This window comes from Cavia porcellus, unplaced genomic scaffold (assembly GCF_034190915.1).
Source record: "Cavia porcellus strain 051 isolate PalLab524CR breed Dunkin Hartley unplaced genomic scaffold, mCavPor4.1 scaffold_10, whole genome shotgun sequence".
NCBI lineage: Eukaryota > Metazoa > Chordata > Mammalia > Rodentia > Caviidae > Cavia > Cavia porcellus.
The window spans coordinates 9,714,668-9,732,569 of NW_026947493.1; the positions used below are offsets into that span (position 1 = coordinate 9,714,668).

The 17,902-nt window shown below is 35.6% G+C and overlaps 1 protein-coding gene across 7 annotated transcripts in view; it reads right to left on the reverse strand.

Moving 5' to 3' along the window:
* Tbc1d5 (TBC1 domain family member 5) overlaps window positions 1–16,981 on the reverse strand; it is a 615,865-nt gene extending 598,884 nt beyond the window's left edge. For 3 of the 7 annotated variants that reach the window (XM_063257828.1, XM_063257822.1, XM_063257825.1), the window contains exon 1: window positions 16,620–16,766. The gene's annotated coding sequence lies outside the window, so the exon portion shown is untranslated. Of the gene's footprint in view, window positions 1–16,619; window positions 16,768–16,844 lie in introns of those variants that run through there. The other 4 variants (XM_063257824.1, XM_063257826.1, XM_063257823.1 and 1 more) reach the window with 3 other exon arrangements.
* Between the last annotated feature and the right edge of the window lie 921 nt (window positions 16,982–17,902).

Here is a 17,902-nt window from a genome sequence, read left to right on the forward strand (position 1 = left end):
TATGTGTGATTCAGAACTAAAACTCAACTAGTTAAATTACTTTGTTAAGCTAGAACAAGAACAGTCTCTAGCTAGCATTTCAGGTAATCTTTATTTAATATTAAAAACTTTCATGCATTTTGACACAAATAGATGTAGATGCTTTACTTAGCATCTACTACATTCAGACTGCATATAAATAACAAGGAAAATCTCAAAAAGTTCCTAAATACTGTATTTACCAATTAATATTCATTCTTCACTAATATAAAAAACCAAAACTGAGATCAGCATCTCCCATCTACCATCCTCTCTTATGACTTACTTATCATATGCTGATAGAGTAGCTTTGGCAGACCTTTCTGGTTAACTGCTCCTCCTAGACGTCTGATTAATGTCTGAAAATGCATTAAAATGTTATTTTCCGAGACTGTATAAATTTTGACATTTGCTTTCTAGTTAGTACACTGCCACTAATACCCTCAATAATGCACTTTAATGCACTTTCACCAAAAACAAAAACAAAAAAGCCCCAATCTAAGGAACACATTTTATCAAAACCCACTTATATTGAAGTACAACTGAAACAAAAATTTCATAATAACCATATTCATATTTACTCTGCACTATGCACTTGATATTTTCTAACTTTTTGAAATGTTGATGGCAGCTCACTAAAACCCATCTCACAAACCAGTGATTTACAATAGAAAAATGCTGCAGTAGAACCTAATCCCAAAGAGGGAATGCTGACATGACATTACTATATCTAAACATGCTCCCTTTAAGTTACTGCTTGCAATGCTGATCTTCTCAAATACTGGTATTTTGCATTAGCTCTGAAAATATTTGTACTATAGAAATACTGATATTTTTCATTAGTTCTGAAAATATTTCAATTCTCTTTTCAAATACTGCCTACTCTTTTCCCCATTACAGTGAAAATTTGGTGGTCAAACTCAATTCATTCTAAATTCATGTTTGAACACCAAAGAGTTCCAGAACTGAAGATATTTTCCCGCAATGGAAAAATCAAAGTAACTGGTTATGAGGCCCAAAAATTACACTCATAAATTCATTTTTTCCAGGACTTGACAAATTTCTTTAACCCTATCATGGTTCTCGGTTTTCTTCTTAGCTTTACTGTCAGTAACACCAACTTTCTTTGGAGTCACGATTATGTTTTATACAAATAAAACACCTGCACACGTGCACACACACATGAAGTACAATGACAAATGTTTTAACATACTAACACAAGCACTCCATGTTGTCTGGGCAAGAGCAGTGCTTAGATTTAAGTGTTGTTCCTTTGTGCCAACAGTAATGCGTAACCTGTGAGTGGCTCTCTAACCATACAAGTTATTTGAAGTTAGATTTCCAGTTTGACTCACCAGCATAGTTATGATCAAGCAAATTTTTTTCAAATTTTGTTCCTTGAGTAGTAAAAACTTCAAGTTTGAAGCCATTTAACAAAGTATCACATTTCTCTGTGTTTGGAAAACTAATGAAATAATATGTAACAACTTCTCATTCATTGTTTTACTAAAAGTTATTCTTATCTTAACTTGTTCTTGCCCATTTCCTTGTCTGTAACACATCTGAATAATGTCTTCTCTCCTACAACCAGGTCGGTCTTTCAGTTGTCATCTAATCTGCTTTAATCCATACCCACTATTTTCAATGAAATCATCATTGTATTTTTCACTTGTAGTTCTGTTAAGGTCTTTTTCAAATCTGTTAAGTTTTCTACTCCCTGCAGATATTCTATATCTTGTTTTAAACATAATAGAATTTGTTTTATAATTCCAAAGCTTAAGTTTTTAAGAATCAATGTCTGTTGTTTCTGCTGCTGCTGCTTACTCAGGTTGTTTCTTCATTTGCTTGGTTGTCTTTTATTCTGAGCTCATTCTTTAGAAAAAATTATTGATAAAAATGTGTTCTATCTAAAAGAATTCTCCCTGCTAAGGACCCAAAATCACCTTAAATTCACAGTTTAAGTTCTTTTCGTCTACCCAAGAAGCATGATTTTTGAGCTGCAAATCCAGAGGAAGGAAGAACTATGGTTGTATCTATTTAGGAAAGAGTAGATACCTTTCAACATTCAAAGACTTTTTTTTGCAGCCTCCTGTGGACAAGAACCTGAGGTTTAATCTCAGTTCACCTATACTCTGTAAGGGTAACTCACTGGAGTCTCACTTTTTTAGGAAAGGAATTCCCTATGAGAATCCTCCCTTTTGGGCCAATTTGGGCTTCAATGTTGATCTTCTGAGTCTTCTAAAGTCTTCAAAACTAAAGTGAAGCCAGCTGTGGTGCCACATATCTAAAACCCCAGCATTTGGTAAGGTGAGGCAAGAGGATCACAGCAAGTTTGAGGCCAGCCTAGGATACACAGTGAGTTCAAAGCTAGCCTGTACTATTCATAGTGAAAACAAAAAACTCAAAAAACAAAAAGCAAAGCATGAAGGTATCCCAGAATATGGCAAATGTCCTCCAAATAGAAGTAGTATTAATATTCTGCTTACTGCTTTAAAGTCATGTTTTAATTAGAACATATTTGTAGTACACAGTGATTACACGTATCATAGGGAGTTGATACACGTATATAACACATCTTAATTCTTTTTGCTTTGCCTTCTTCTCTCACCTCCCTTCCTTCATCTCTAGACCCTTTTCCCATTTGCAAAAGACCTTGTTGTTTCCTATTAGCCATCCTTTATTTTGCTCTTTATACTTTGGGTTTCTCATGTAAGAAAAACCATGTGCTAGTTAAGTTTGTGTGTTTGACTCATTTTACTAACACTATGGTCTCAAGGTACATCCATTTTCCTATGAATGATTCCAATTTATCCTTTTCTATAAAAGAGCAGTACGCCATTGTGTAAAAATAATTTTCTTTATTTATTCATTCATCTGTTGATGTACATACTGCAGAGACTGCCTCCCAAATTTTGTGATTACTGAATTCCTACTTGAGAACAGATTTTGGTCAGTAATGAGGTACCACAGAAGATACAAAGATAGGTACAAAGCAGACAAGGAAAATTGTAACATTGACATTTTACTTTTAAGTAAAACTGCAGTTCATGAAATAAGTTACTGAGGACTTTTTCCACTCCAAGAAATTCATTAGGAAAAAAAATTTTTAATGTCTTAAAGACACAGTAGGCTTCAGTTTACTAGCTTTTGACTTACAAAAGGAGCCTCTTCACCATAAAATCCTTACTGCTTTCTGCCTGTAAAAAGAACCATCACGAAGCACCATCACCTTATACTTTACACCTAAGATTAAATCTCAGGTTCTTACTTGCAGGAAGAAAAGTTGTCTTGGCTTTCCACCCGCTAAAACCATAAAACTGGATTCTGATCACAATATGTTACTCTCTCTCTGGAGCCCCCATTCTACCCTAAGTGTATGCTTTTAAAATTCTACATAATAAACTTTCATATCGCTCTTATGAAAAGTCTTAAAATTTTTTTTTCTGTGATGGAAGCCAGGAACTTACACCAAGTGGAGGTGGAGTGAGTCTATATTCCCCATCTTCACTTTAGCAAACCTTCTTGAACCCCATTCAGCGACATTAATTTCTTACCATCATGTTAATTCATAAGACATAAACATTTTTAGTATGTTTTATCAAGCATTTCTTAACTGTTTTCAGGAAATTACTTTGTCCATGTAATGTGACTGACCATATTATCCTGCTCTCAACTTCAAAGAAGTTTTGCAATTTTCTAATTCAATCAGTATTTTTCTTTTTGTAGAAAAGTTTAACATGGAAACATTACAGAACAAATTTTTATTCATCGTGATTCACTGGTACTACCTACATCACCAAATCTAACATTTCAATCCTATTACATCTTAAAACTGTTAAGATAGATATGATTTTGAAATGAATTCTTCAAATAAAAATATACATAAATGCTGTGGAATTTACTGGTCTACTGATTACCTGACTTGTCAACAAGGCGCGTCTGAGGTTGAAATAAGAAACCTATCCCACCCTTGTAAAATAAGTTTGCCGGTTCACTTACTCTCATCTGGGAAAAAGAATTTTCAGGACAGTAAGAGACACAGAAGGGCTTATTAGAGATTTTAAGAGTACAAGTGTGGGCACTCAGAGAAATAAGACACATTATGAGCCAGAGCTGGGTATATTTAAAGAAGTGTCTTCAAGATAGGTGATCTAGGATTTGTATTTCTACTATCTGTAAGGTTACCCATCTAGCAAGTTATGTAAGAGTATAAGTCACAGGGGCTGGAGATTAAGCTCAGCGGCATAGGCATAAGTACCTGCCTTGCAAGCAGGCGGTCATGAGTTCGATCCCCAGTACCGATAAAAAAAAAAAAAAAAAGAGTATAAGTCATCTACCTATGTTTGAAGTTGAGATTCTGCAAACCAATATTTCTGCTTCCTTGGAGAGGGAGGAAGCATAATGTACAGGTGAAAAGGTCAGTCCTGAGCCTAGATGTACAGGTTTATTGTCTTTAAGACCTTAAGGAAAAAAAAATTTTTTTTAATGAGTTCTCAGGAAGAAAAAAAGGCTTAAGTAACTTTTGTGTTTTGGGGCTACAGTTAAATACAATCTAAAATCTCAATTTCCTTGTTTCCTTTTTTATCTAGTTTTTTTATTTTTTGTACCATACCTCAGAACCACCAGCAGCAATATATATAAAATATACAAAAATTTTACATTTGTAACTATTGGAATCTTAGCCAGAGTTGTGAAAAAATGGCAAAGAAGAACTGAGCTCAGTATTGTTTCTAAGAAACAGAATTGTAAGGAACAACTAACTGCAAAATTAGTAATAACCAAAAAAGGGAAAGCCATGCTAGCATCTGTTAAAATGTACTAATCAACAAATCTAGATAAATTATTTTTCTTAGAAAAATAAAAATTATCCAAGAAATGAAAGAAAAGTTAAAACAAATTGCCAAGAAAAGGCTGAGAAAATAAAAAACTTGCTACTTCAACAAAAAGCACCAAACCTAGACAAAAAATAGGTAAATTCTTTATTCCTATGCTATTTAAAATGTTTTGCAGCACACAGAAAAGGGTTCTCCATTTTTTTTATAAAACTAACAATATTAACTCTAAAAGTAACAAAGAAAACACATAAATAGAACTGTATACCTGTTGTATGTATGAATATTACTGCAAGTATCCTAATGAAAGTATTAAAAGTAAAAACCCACATTATATTTAAAAAATAATATACTACAAATGAAGTTTACTTTGAAACATAATAAAAATCTGATACTAATAAAATAAATAAATAAATAAAAATTTTTAAAAATCTGATACTAATGACAGTTATAATATAATTCAACATATTAGCAAGACAAGAGAAAATATGGTACAAGTAAAAGTCAAAACAGACATTTTGTAACAATCAACATCCTTTCCTAACAGCATATATTATACATGGCTTTAAAGAGCACACAACATATATATAATTTAAATTATATTCTACAAGTAGCCAAAGAAAGTAAAGAAGTAAATAAAATAGAGGTGTACCTATTAAAAAGACAAAAACTAATGTACAATATCATCTGGTAGCAAGGTTACATGCAAATGAATCTTGCAATATGAGTATGAATGATCTTTCTATCAGGTAACTTACTATACATACCCTAACTAAATTATATATACCCTCTGATACAATAATCTCAATTTTAGAAATATAGAGTAGCAACATTGGTGCATAAGGATTTATAAAAGAGGAAATTTAGAAAACAAAACATTAAAATTAGGAGTTGGGTGCAAAATTAAGAATTAGGACTTGGATATTCATATGGACAGAAAGAAAGAACATTTTGTAAAATTGATTTTTACAAAGAGATCATTTTTTCAATTTTTACTTAATGTTGATTTTTTTGTTAATGATACACTATCATGACTCAAGAAGATAAAAGTACAGATAAGATTTAACAATTTTTGTAGTTTTTTTTTTTTAGGTGCGCATAGATTGAATATAGCTGAAAAGCTTTGTCACTCTCTCCATCAAGAGATATGAGTTTAATTCTCTTCCCCATAATCTGAGCTGCCATTTTTCTTGACCAGCAGAATGTAGCAGAAATAATGGTCTTTCAATTGTAAGCCTATTCTCTAAGAGGTCTGGCCTTTTCTACTTTCTGTCCTTATGAAATGCTCATTTTAGGACACTTTCTCAAAATCTACGAGTCATGCTCAATTCAAATGAAATGGCCTCAAGGAGCTCTAGCCAACAGCCCCTCCTAACCTGAGCTCCTGGACACAACTGCCAGCTATGCGATTTTGGAAGTAGTTACTCTAATCCTAGATCCCTATGCTAAGCTGCCACTGGCTGAAACAGAAATAAACTAGCTCCATAAATTATACAGTCATGAGTAAATAAATATTACTATTGTTTAAGCAAGTTAAATTTTGAAGTGTTTTATCATATAATAATTAATGATCAGAACAATCCCTTATTTTCTGCTATATTTCACCTAGAATAGTATCTGAGATACATCATCTACTTTTAATAGACACAATATTAGAAATATGAGAGTAAAAATGATGCCCTAGCAAAAGACCAGTTAAAAAGTCATGGACTAATGAATAAAAATAGTAATTATAATACAGAAGTATTATAGTCAAACAAAAAGAGAACACGGATTCAGTAATGTGAGCAAAATTCCTGGAGCAGTGTTATTTTATTGAAACTCACAAAAGTCAGTAAGGTGAGGTGAAAAGAATATTTCAGTATCAAGGTAAGCAAAATTACTCAATTACATAAATCAAAGAAATCAGTATTTTATAACAAAATCACAAAATGTGAGGAAGGCAAAGAGGGAGACTAAAAAACACAAACTACTGCAGAAAGTACTAAAAGGTTTTAAACTAGGATTAGGATTAGAAATGCAAAATAACAAGTCTGTTGAGAAGCTTTTTCTAAAACTAACCACTCACTTCTTCCTTTTTAATCTCCAACCAACTTTTGTAAATCTCAAGAGTGTTACTCTTCCTGTTGCCAGGACAAAACACCTGACACATAAGTTAAAGCAGAAAAGGTTTATTTCAACTCACAATTTGGGGCACGGCACAACTGAAACAGTCCACAATGGACCAGGCAGGAGGCAGCAGCAATCCTCTCTTCCCTTTTGTCCCATCCCGGATTGAAGCCTTTTGTGTAGTACCATACACACCATGGTGGGCCTTTCCCATTATTCACAACCAGAACTATGCTAAACAATCAGTGGACTAATTTAGTACCCAGTATCACATACTCTAAATTTAGCTAGCTCCAAAAAGCTCTACCTATTGAGTGCATAAGGCTTTGAGGGGCCATCGAGATACCAGCCATAACCACCCACTCAGTTACTATTATATCATTCTCTGATAATTTCACAAAGTTTAACTCACTATAATATCTGTCTCACATTTCCTTAACACTTCTATGCTATGAGAAAACAAAATATAGTCAAAATTTTACCATATTCTTTGTGCAGTAATATGGTTGTTACTGGTCAGGGCATTCTACATGGAGTTTTGTGACAAGAAAGAAGGACCTTAGAGGGAATAATTAAAACCTCTTCCCAGTCTGAAGTAAAGTATCTTGAAAAAAGAAACAAGGTGTATCTGGAAACTAAATAAAAAACACAATCACTAACAGAGCAGAGACAAAGGACTCTAACAATTGAAAATGAAGCCAGAGAAAGATGAGTTCCCATACCAGGGACTTCCCAATTCCTGCCTCTCACATTGTGTCCTACTTTTGCTAGATCCAGGTCCATTTATCTCAATGGCTACAGTACACTCAGTTTTAAAAACAACAATTTGGGCTGAAAAACTATAAGTACTCCATGACAGGAACATGACTTAAAATAAAATTCATAATAAAGAATTATTATCATCAAGCAGAAAAAAGCTTGAGATTTGATACTATAAACAAGCAATTCAATGTTACACAATCTGAATTTTTTAGTTTCAGTTTTCTCTTTTAATTTTTGCCACACTGCACAGGAAAATCTTGAGGTGCTAAGAAAATATAGTGTAAAACCTTAGAGTAATGGCTGGAGAGTGGAACTAGATGACCATAATTGCAAAGAAAGGTTGCAGGCAGTTTTAACTTAAAACTATCAGAGAAGTGTGCACGTTAACAGGAGTCTTTTGACACACAAGTACAATCACACAACTTCTAAGCTTGAAGGGTCTTCTAGTATCATTTAATAGAGTAGTTCTCCAGATATTTTAAAAACTTTTGAGAACAGGATCAAATCACAAAGTACCATATCAAAACATCTTATTTCAAGTCAATGAAATTTTAAAAATCATTCCTATACAGCTTCCTTAGGTGAAAATCACACACACAAAAAAATCTTAACACAAAAACATCTAACTCTTGATGATATGATTACCTACCTAAAAAAAAATCTAAGATCATCAACTAAAAAACCATTACATAAAACACATAAGAAATCCAGGAAACAACTGTTTAAAAATAAATATTTAAAAAATCTTTTTCTATTTATCACAAATCAGGTAAGCAAATGTTATATACTGAGTCTGCCAAAAAATGTATACACAGCAGTGTGCCATACTAATAAACATCTGGGAACTAATAACCATCACTGACTGTCTCTTGTAATTGCAGAAGCCAAATGTCATTTGTATTTATCTCATGATGTCTTAATAAACTTAATATTAAAATATTTACACAGGTTTTCCTTTTTCTGATGTATCCATTTTTTAGAAGACTGTATATACCAAATATAAACTTTGAACCTTAATAAACTTTTGAGAGAGAGAGAGTTTATTCATATCAGCTTAAAAAAAATACAGTGGGACAGAATAAGCCAACTGATAAAGTTTCTGACACCTCCTGAAAAAGAGAAAACTAGTAATGTTAAGGAAACTAGCTAATTGGAAGCTTAAAGTTTTCTTGCACCCTCTCCCTTACACTATCCAATTAAACATGTTTTGGAATAACTGAAAAGCTAAATGTTGGAAATAAAAGTATGAAAACAGAAAAAAAAACTGCTGTGTAAACATAAGGTAGGAAAGATCTACACAAGAAATAAAGGAAAAGCAAGATTTTACTATCTAAAATTAACTTAGAAGGCAAGAAATGGAATGAAATATAAAGTAATAATTAAAGCTATTAAGGAAAAATGATGACTATAATAGCAAGGTACAAGGCTTTTCAAATGGCTTCTTCTGAAGGATAAACAGTGTAAACTTTATGGTGGGCAATTTAGCCAAGAACCAAGCACAGGCATATATTTTGACCCAGTAGTTTCACTCAAAACAATTTGCCCTAAATAATGCACAGGTGTGAGCACCTGACTGGCAAGCATGAGATCATGAGTTTGACCCCTAGTACCAAACAAAAATAATGCAAAGGTACAAAGAAAGAGTAGCAAAAAAAAAAAGGAAAAAAAATCCATTGTACTACTACTTTTCAGAAAGAGCCAAAGAAATCTAGGTGTCTAAAAATAAAGGATCACTACAATGAAGTAACATCTAGTCACTAAAAGTTATATGGAACTGTATGACAAGTAACATGCTAAATGAAAAACAAATGCAAGAAACAAAACAGTATGAATCTATTTTCTGTGGGTTTAAAAAAAATAGTTATGTGTATTCACACCCTACAGGATTAAAAAAAACTAAAATTAACCCCTACCTTATTTAACAGAAATAAAGGTGGATAGGGCAGCAATGAACGTATCCAACTCTCCCTAAGCCACCCACATCTACTGATCAAAATTCTTATAAGACTCTTTAACTTATGGAAGTAAAAGAAGCCCTGTTTCATAAATGCAATAGACAAAGACAGAAAGATTGGTATCACATACCTACCTCATTTATGTCACCTCTCCAACTCTAGGTCCCAAAATCCACCAAAGATTTAGGGCAATCAATATAACATCACACCCCAACACAGGAAGAGTTGTATCATTAGTAACTCCTCTCAGATTTCTGCCAGGTGGCTGCTGGCATACTTTCAAAGGTAACTGTTCTGGGAAACCAAATAGATTTATTTTAATCTCCACTGGCCATCATCAGTTTTCACATCTCTGCATCTGGAACCTAGGATTTAGGCTTTGTTTTAGGTGTTGTTGCAACACTGTATCACCCCAATTCCATCAGAAGCACTACTACTCTCTGATGTATTTCCCACAGGGTGGTCATATCAGAAACAGGTTTACCGGGGCACAGGTGTAGCTCTCAGCGGCATAAGCGCCTGCCTGGCAAGAGCAAGGTCATGAGTTTGATCCCTGGCACCAAAAAAAAAAGAAAGAAAGATACAGGTTTACTTCTCACTAGTCTAATTATTAAGATTCTCTACCTTTTTATCTTAGAGACAAAAACTTTATTAACTCTAGGAAATAAAACACACCTGTTAATAGTTTTTACTCAACTTTCTAAACTAATATTTACAGTACAAAAAGAGCAATTGTTTTGGCATCTCTCAAGACAGAACTCAAGAGAACTTTAAGACGTTTCTAACAGTGTGTCTACAACTGTAGACAGTATTTACACAAACCTAGATGGTACAATGGTACAGGTCAGTCATTCAATATGGCCTTTTTATCAAAAGACATGCTAAACATGATGTATACAAAGCTGCTGCTGGAGTGACACACATACTGCTGTACAATAACATTTTAAATAAAAAACGTACACTAACAATAAAAAGTATAGTAAATACATATACCAGTAACATAGTTATGATTATTATCCAAGTATTTTCTACCATATATAATTTTATATACTACACTTTTATTTGACTGGCAATGCAGTATCACCACAAGCATATAAATAATGTTTTCTATTGTAACCACCATATCTCTAGGTAATAGTAATTTGTCAGCTCCATATAATCTTATGAGTCCACTGTCATATATACAGTCCACCATTAACAGAAATACTACTATTATTTGAGACAAGGTCTCCCTTTGCAGAGCAGGCGATCTTAAACTCAATATGTAACCCAGGCTATCTTTGAACTCATGGAAATCTTCCTGCCTCAGCCACTCAAATGCTGGGATTACAGGCATGTGCCATCACTCTCAGCAAGAGAAGCATTATAATGTAGCCGATCATAGTAATAATTTATCCTTTTTTATAAAATTTCCACAAAGGGTATACCTTTTATGGGGGGAGAGACTGGGTCTTGGGTAGTTTAGACTGCTTTTGAATTTGCCATGTAGTCCAGGCTGGCCTCAAACTCACAGCAATTCTCCTGCTCAGCCTCCCAAGTGCTGGAATTACAGGTATCGCCCAGCATCAGACATAACTTTTTATAATTAAAAATTTTCTTTTTTATTTTTTTCTGATAGCAGGTCATCATTCTGTGATTACAGGACTTACCACATACACCCACAACAGGTATTTCTTCAGCATGCCAAAAGTTACAGAATTAGGTTCAATCAACTGTAAAAGTAAATTATTCTTTTAAATGTAAAATTCATAGCCTTCAAGTACAGACATTCTTAACAAAAATTTATGAAAACTTGTAATCAATTATAATGCCAATTTCAAATCTCCTCAAAACTGTTTCAAAAAAGTAAGCCAGTAACTAGCTATTTTAGACAGCTAAATTGACAAAATCAACAAATCAACAACTAGTGGTTACTAGTATTTTCATAGCCACGGAAACCACATGCAACATTGAATATTGACTGAATGATAATTACCTTTAAATGTTTTTCATCCAAACTAATGCTGTGAGGGGGTGGGAGACAGCACTGGGGATCAAACCCAGGGCCTTCATATTAAAATGTATCCCCTCTCATCCATTTTGTATTTTCACTTTGAGGCAGGGTCTCCCTAAGTTACTAAATTATCCAGAATGAGCTTGAGTTTGTGAACCTCTTGCTTCAGCCTCTCAGACTATATGGAATACAGGCCAGTATCATCAGGCTCAAGTCAAACTAATGAGCACCTACTATACGCCAGTACTATCTTCCAAGAATTTTCTGTCTGATTAATGACAGAGGCACTATGATGAATATAATCATATATAAATTATAAATATATATATATATATATATACACACACACACAAACTCAATCCCTTATCTTTATCGTCAAAGATAAAAAAAAAAACCTCTGGAAATCAAAAATATCAATAAACTAAACCTGAACTGATACAAGCTTTTTATAGTCCTTGTTATACTTAATATAAATATGTATAATTTTCTGGAAAAATCCATGTGTGTATTTATGGGATAGTTGCTCCTCCCCACAGAAGCTTTTACATATGCCATATGTGCCATCTTAAGTTTTTAAATTCCAAAACATTTTACTTTTGAGACATGTAAGTTAAGGGTTTTAAATAAAGGGTCTGTAGGCCAGGTCTGAAGAACATAAAAAGAATGGTTTGAAATGTTAAAGGAGTCAGCTAAGTAAACACGTATAAACAGTATTCATAAAAAAGATAATTCTGTTTTGGGCTTCACAATATTAAGCTTGAAAATCTTAAACCAATCTTTTTATACCACTATCAAGGACATCTTTTTTAGAAGCCTTACTTCCCTGTCTTAAAAGACATGGGCTGTCAATCCATTAATTATGTACATTTAATTCTCCAAAGGGATAAAAATATTACTATACCAGTTTTATATTTTCATCCAAAAAATATAAACTCTTTTCTTGCCTGGTCCATACACCCTTCTCAAAAAAGTACAATTTCCACTCAGTACTTTCAAATGTAGTTACTCTTGATACATGATTAAAAATCAATCAACCATATTACAGACTATCTATTGTAGAACATGGTATCTAACACCTATAGTACAGTATGAAGCATTTTATAATTACACTCTCTCTCTCTCTCTCTCTCTCTCTCTCTCTCTTCTCTCTCTCATTCATTCATTCATTTAATTCTCAAAACAATCCTGTGAGGTACTGTTATGACAACCATTTTGAAGATGAGAAATAGAGGCCTTATGAGACTAACTGGAGGCATGGCATTATTACAGATACCACAGAATTTGTAAAAATAAATACTAAAATCATTATTAGTAAGTGAAAATATAAATTAAAAGATGTGTATCAGCACATCGAATAAATACGCCCTTAAGTTTACTGTAAGTATTGACTTGGCCACTGAGCTGTGAGGCTGTGGGAGCATGGTAGAACACAATCCCACTGCAGAGCAAGAGAGTAAGAAATGCAAAAGCCAGCAAGTGAGTGTACAACAAGGCTTTCCACATTACATACTGTAATACTGAAAGAATAAAATAGAATTAGGAGAATTCTGACTAAGCATAATCCCTTCATCTCTTCTTAAGGTTCAATTAATGTAATGCTTAATGTTAATAAATCATTACATGAGCACTGTTTTTAAATGTTTGACATTTGCAGAATGCTTAACGTTTTCCTAAATAATATGCTTTTGAGGAAGCATTTATCCCTGAGATCTACTGTTATTTTTTTTTTAATTTTATTTAAGGAGAAAAAGAAAAAAAAAGCAGAGAAAGGGTACAAGTTATACAGATTTACAGAAAAAAATAAACAGTAGGAAATCACTAGTTAATGGATTACATATTGTCATCTTAGAAATAATTGTTCAAGTTACAAAATTAAAGCTTATAAAGTGGACATTCCAACAGTGAGACTGCAAACAGTTCTGTTCAATGGAGATCTACTGTTATTATGACTTTCTTCCCAAACTCAATGTTAGCCAAGCAGCCCTACCCTTCCCTTCTCCCTCCCAGCTTACCTAACCTACCACTGACATTTCTCAAGTTCTGCTAAATGTCTACACGTTATCTGTCTACTAATCACTCCATACAGAGAGAAATGTTTTAGATCAGATGTACAAGCACTACTTCTCAGATTTATATAGAAATAAGATAAATTACAGGGAAAAGGTTAAGAAAGGATGACGTCCATTTTTTATGAATCATAAATTATTCAACTTAAAAATAATTCTTTATTCCAGCATTGTCCTTACTTTTTCAATATTAAAATAAGATAATGACCAATGCTTAGTTTTTATCGTCCTTACTGACCAAATAAAAGGTCAGTAATCTAGACAATCCCTAAATCAGATAACTGTTAACAAATTTAAAATAAAAATTATAGAAAAAAACCAGTGAACTCCTAGCCCTAAATATTAGTATAGCAAATACAGACTACCTCTACTATGGAGGGAGGAGTGGTGTCAGACACGAAGTATTGAGGAGGATATGAAAGACAGAAATTCAGTGAATCAAAAGTAGGTATATTTAACAGTGACACAGAAATTCAGACTGATCTAACAAATAGGTGCAAGCAAAATACAACTTTGCAGATTTCAATATCAATAACAATTAAGGGTTTCATTCTAGAACAGAAAAAAATTGCAGGAAATGAAAGAAAAAGTTTTTACTTTTAAAATGAAAAGTAAATCTTAATTTTCAACAATATTAGACAAAATAAGGATTAAAAACAGTATCACCAATTTGCTTTTAACAAGACAGCATATAGACAAAATCTGGAGTCAACAAGGCAGAATAATAGCTCTCCTTTATTTGTGTAAACCCAGGCTCGTGGACTTTCTCTGCTTCCTATTCCTGAAAGGCTGTTTTGAGGACTAAATGCGTTAAGAGACGCAAAGGTCTTAGAACAGTTCCTGGCACTTATTAAGTGCTTCAAAAAGTACTGTTACACATACAATTTAAAAATATCAAGCAACAAAGATAATGACTAGCATGAAGACCATAAAAATTTTGGAGCAGTTGTCATCTACTTCCATAAAGTTCTTAAAAACGTAAGTACTCAGCATGCCTGAGGTCCTGTTTAATCCCCATCATCATTAAAGAAAAAAAGTACAGTATTATGTACACATGAGGTTATACATGACACTATAATTAACATAACAAAAAAAATAACTTAGAAAAAAATCTGAATCTAGTTAGAACACCCTGAGAAAGTGTGACTCTCAACTGTTTCAAAATTTCCATCCAAGGCTCAAGAATACAACGGCCAACTGAGGCTGGAAGTAAAAGGTTAAGAGAAAGCACACACTCAGTATTTTTCTCAACAACAACAAATATTTCATCAACAGTATATTCAAATACATAGGGTTACTTGCCCTATATGTCTGTTGATACAAACCCAATTACCTATAGACAAACAAGTCTTTCCGTTAGAAATAAGGAAAAATCACAGCCCAGATGTCGGAAAGCTTACAGACAAGGTATCTGCAACTCTTCCTATCCTCCTTCTGCTGGTTCTACATTTCACCCACCCTGCATAATGGATTTCCCTAGGCAAGATTTCTCAGTTCACCCGGCCAACTGACCCTTTTGCCAAGTTACCTCTAAACCGAGAGTAGATTACTAAAAGGACCAGGTTCATTTACAAATACACCAAGTTATTTCTTAACACAGAAATTACCTACATTCTTGGTACTGAAGAACCTTTGCTTTTCCTCAGCATTTTAGAAATATAGAGTATCAAGGAGTAAAGCCAAACGACTGAATTAGAAGCTGCATTTTTAGCAAGAGCCAGATGATTCCCATGGGCATTAAGATTTCCATGCTCTTTTGACACTACTTCAGTTAATAACTAAAAATGTCTGTTCGCATTTCACACGGTACGAAAATGACCAACGTATGGAACTGTAAAGGCCCAGAAGATATAAACGAATTTGTCATTGATATAAAAAAATTCAAAGGTGTTTCAGCAATGCCTACATTTAATACTTCCTGACTTTATTTTGCGCAACAGCACAACACTAACACTACTTTTTTTTTAAATTGGGATTGTATTTGAAATCCGAAGGAATGACTGGGCCTAGAAAATTTCGGCGCAAACCAACCCAACGATTGCAATATACATGTTAAAATTCGAGTTTTAGTCCAACTCAGACTTGGCAAGTGAAAGTCTCGAAAAAAGTCACTCAGGCGGAAAAAAAAATAAAGGACATAAACTTTAAACATAGTTTATATTCCTGGGATTGAAACTGTTTAGTAACTAGCATCAACCAAACTCTAGGTCTCTTGTGACCAGAATCTTGTTTGGAAAGGCATGTGTGGTCCCAAGAAAGTATCTGAGGACTAAAAAAAAAAATTTTTTTTAAAGTATCAAAACTTTCACTAGCTGCAAAGTTTTTCTCCCTATAGGCCTCAAACGTGTAGTTCTCACAGGTTACACGCATTAAGTCGTCCTGTAACAAACGAAGAAGTGAAGGGAAGGGTTCTGTCTTCTAGAGGCTGCATTCATTCAGCACGATTCCGGGCCCGTTTCGCTTCCGGCCTGTGAAGGAAGCGCGCTGCCCCGGGTCGAAAGGAACGGAACTCTGGACCAAGTAGCAAGTGGAGCCCCAGCGCGGCGGCGGCCCGGCCCTCGGGCTACAGCTGGCCCAGCAGCCTAGCCCCCAACCGGGGGCGGCGGCGGGCAGGCTGGGGCGGATCCCTGCCCCGCGCCGCCCAGCCCCCACCCGCCAGGGCGGCCGCTACAGGCCCTCCGGTGGGGCGCAGTAGCCCCAGCAGCAGCAGCAGCAGCAGCAGCAGCAGCACGGGCTGCAGCGCGCGGGGAGGGAGAACCTGCCCAGGAGAGACTGAGGGGCAGGCCGGGGCGGGAGCGACTGCACGTGAGGCTGCACTGGAGGGAAGCGAGGTGCTCAGGGACCTGGGGCTTTTTTTACGATTATCATCATTATGTCGTTTTACCTGTGGCGCAGAAGGGCTCCCCAGCTCTTATTCCCTGAATCCTCCTCCTCCCCTCCTTTTTCTGTCTCCCTCAGACTGCCAGGCGCTCGCGGAACCAGCCGGGCTCGGCCCGACCTGAAAGAAAACAGGGCGGGGGGGGGGGGGTGACGGTGACCAACGGCCACGTGACCACGCTCGCGCCGTAACGACGGCCGCCTCCCGCCGCGCGCCCTACCCGCGCTGCACCTCTAATAACCCCGCGGCCTGCGCGCCTGGGAACTCGTGCGCAAGCGCTTGCTCCGGCCTGAAGACTGCGCGGGCGCGCAAGCCGCTGGTTCTCCAGCCTAGGGGCCCGAGGCCTAAAGGCGCGTAGCGGTTAGAGGTGGGGATTGAGCCCTCATCTGCGAAGTCTCCCCTCCCTCACGTACCCCCCCGCCCCCCGGTTGCTGGAGCGCATGCGCACGGGGGTTGTCACCCTCTGTTTTTGCTCCCCTCTTCTCAGCAGAACGCCGCTTGACCTGTCAGATAGAGGAGGCAGTTCAACTCTTGGGACCCTCTTGAGAGTCTGGCACTCATGCCGAAGAACTTATATTGCCTTGTAAATGAAACTTAAAGTAACACATTTCATCTGTTACTGAAATTTATCCATCTCTGCTTTATGGGATTCTCTAGCACATTGTGCCAACCTACTTTTTAATGTAGCCTGTAGAAACATCAGAGTTATTTTTTACAAGCCCACAGTGCTAACCTCGGGTTTTATTTTTCCTCAAATCTAGAACTTCAGCCTTGTAGCATCTTTCTAGAGGTCTGATGACTTACCATCAGTGTTTGAACCTCAGCCTCAGCATCTGCCTAACCATGATTTAAAGAGTCCCTTTAACCCAAAATACATGGGATGCTTCTGTTTATTTTCCCAATATGAAAACCTTTGAATAGTAATGCTAATTAGAATGATAAATGCTTCACCTATTAAAAAAGCTGTATGGGGCTGGGGATTTAGCTCAGCGGCATAAACGCCTTCCTTGCAAGCAGGCAGTCGTGAGTTCGATCCCTGGTACCGATAAAAAGGAAAAAAGACAAAAAAAAAAAAAAAAGAAAGAAAGAAAAATTGATTCTGTAAAGTACACAAAAATGAAACCAAGGCAAAGAAAGGTGAGATTTCCAAAAGTTAATCTTAAGAGGAAAGTACCTGTGTGGGAGGCCTTTGTTCTGTTCAAATGCTCAGCATCATTCAGTGATTCCTTCTTTTTCTGTTGCTCTTCTTCATGAAATTGAATGGGTTGTTAATGCATCTGGCTACATTC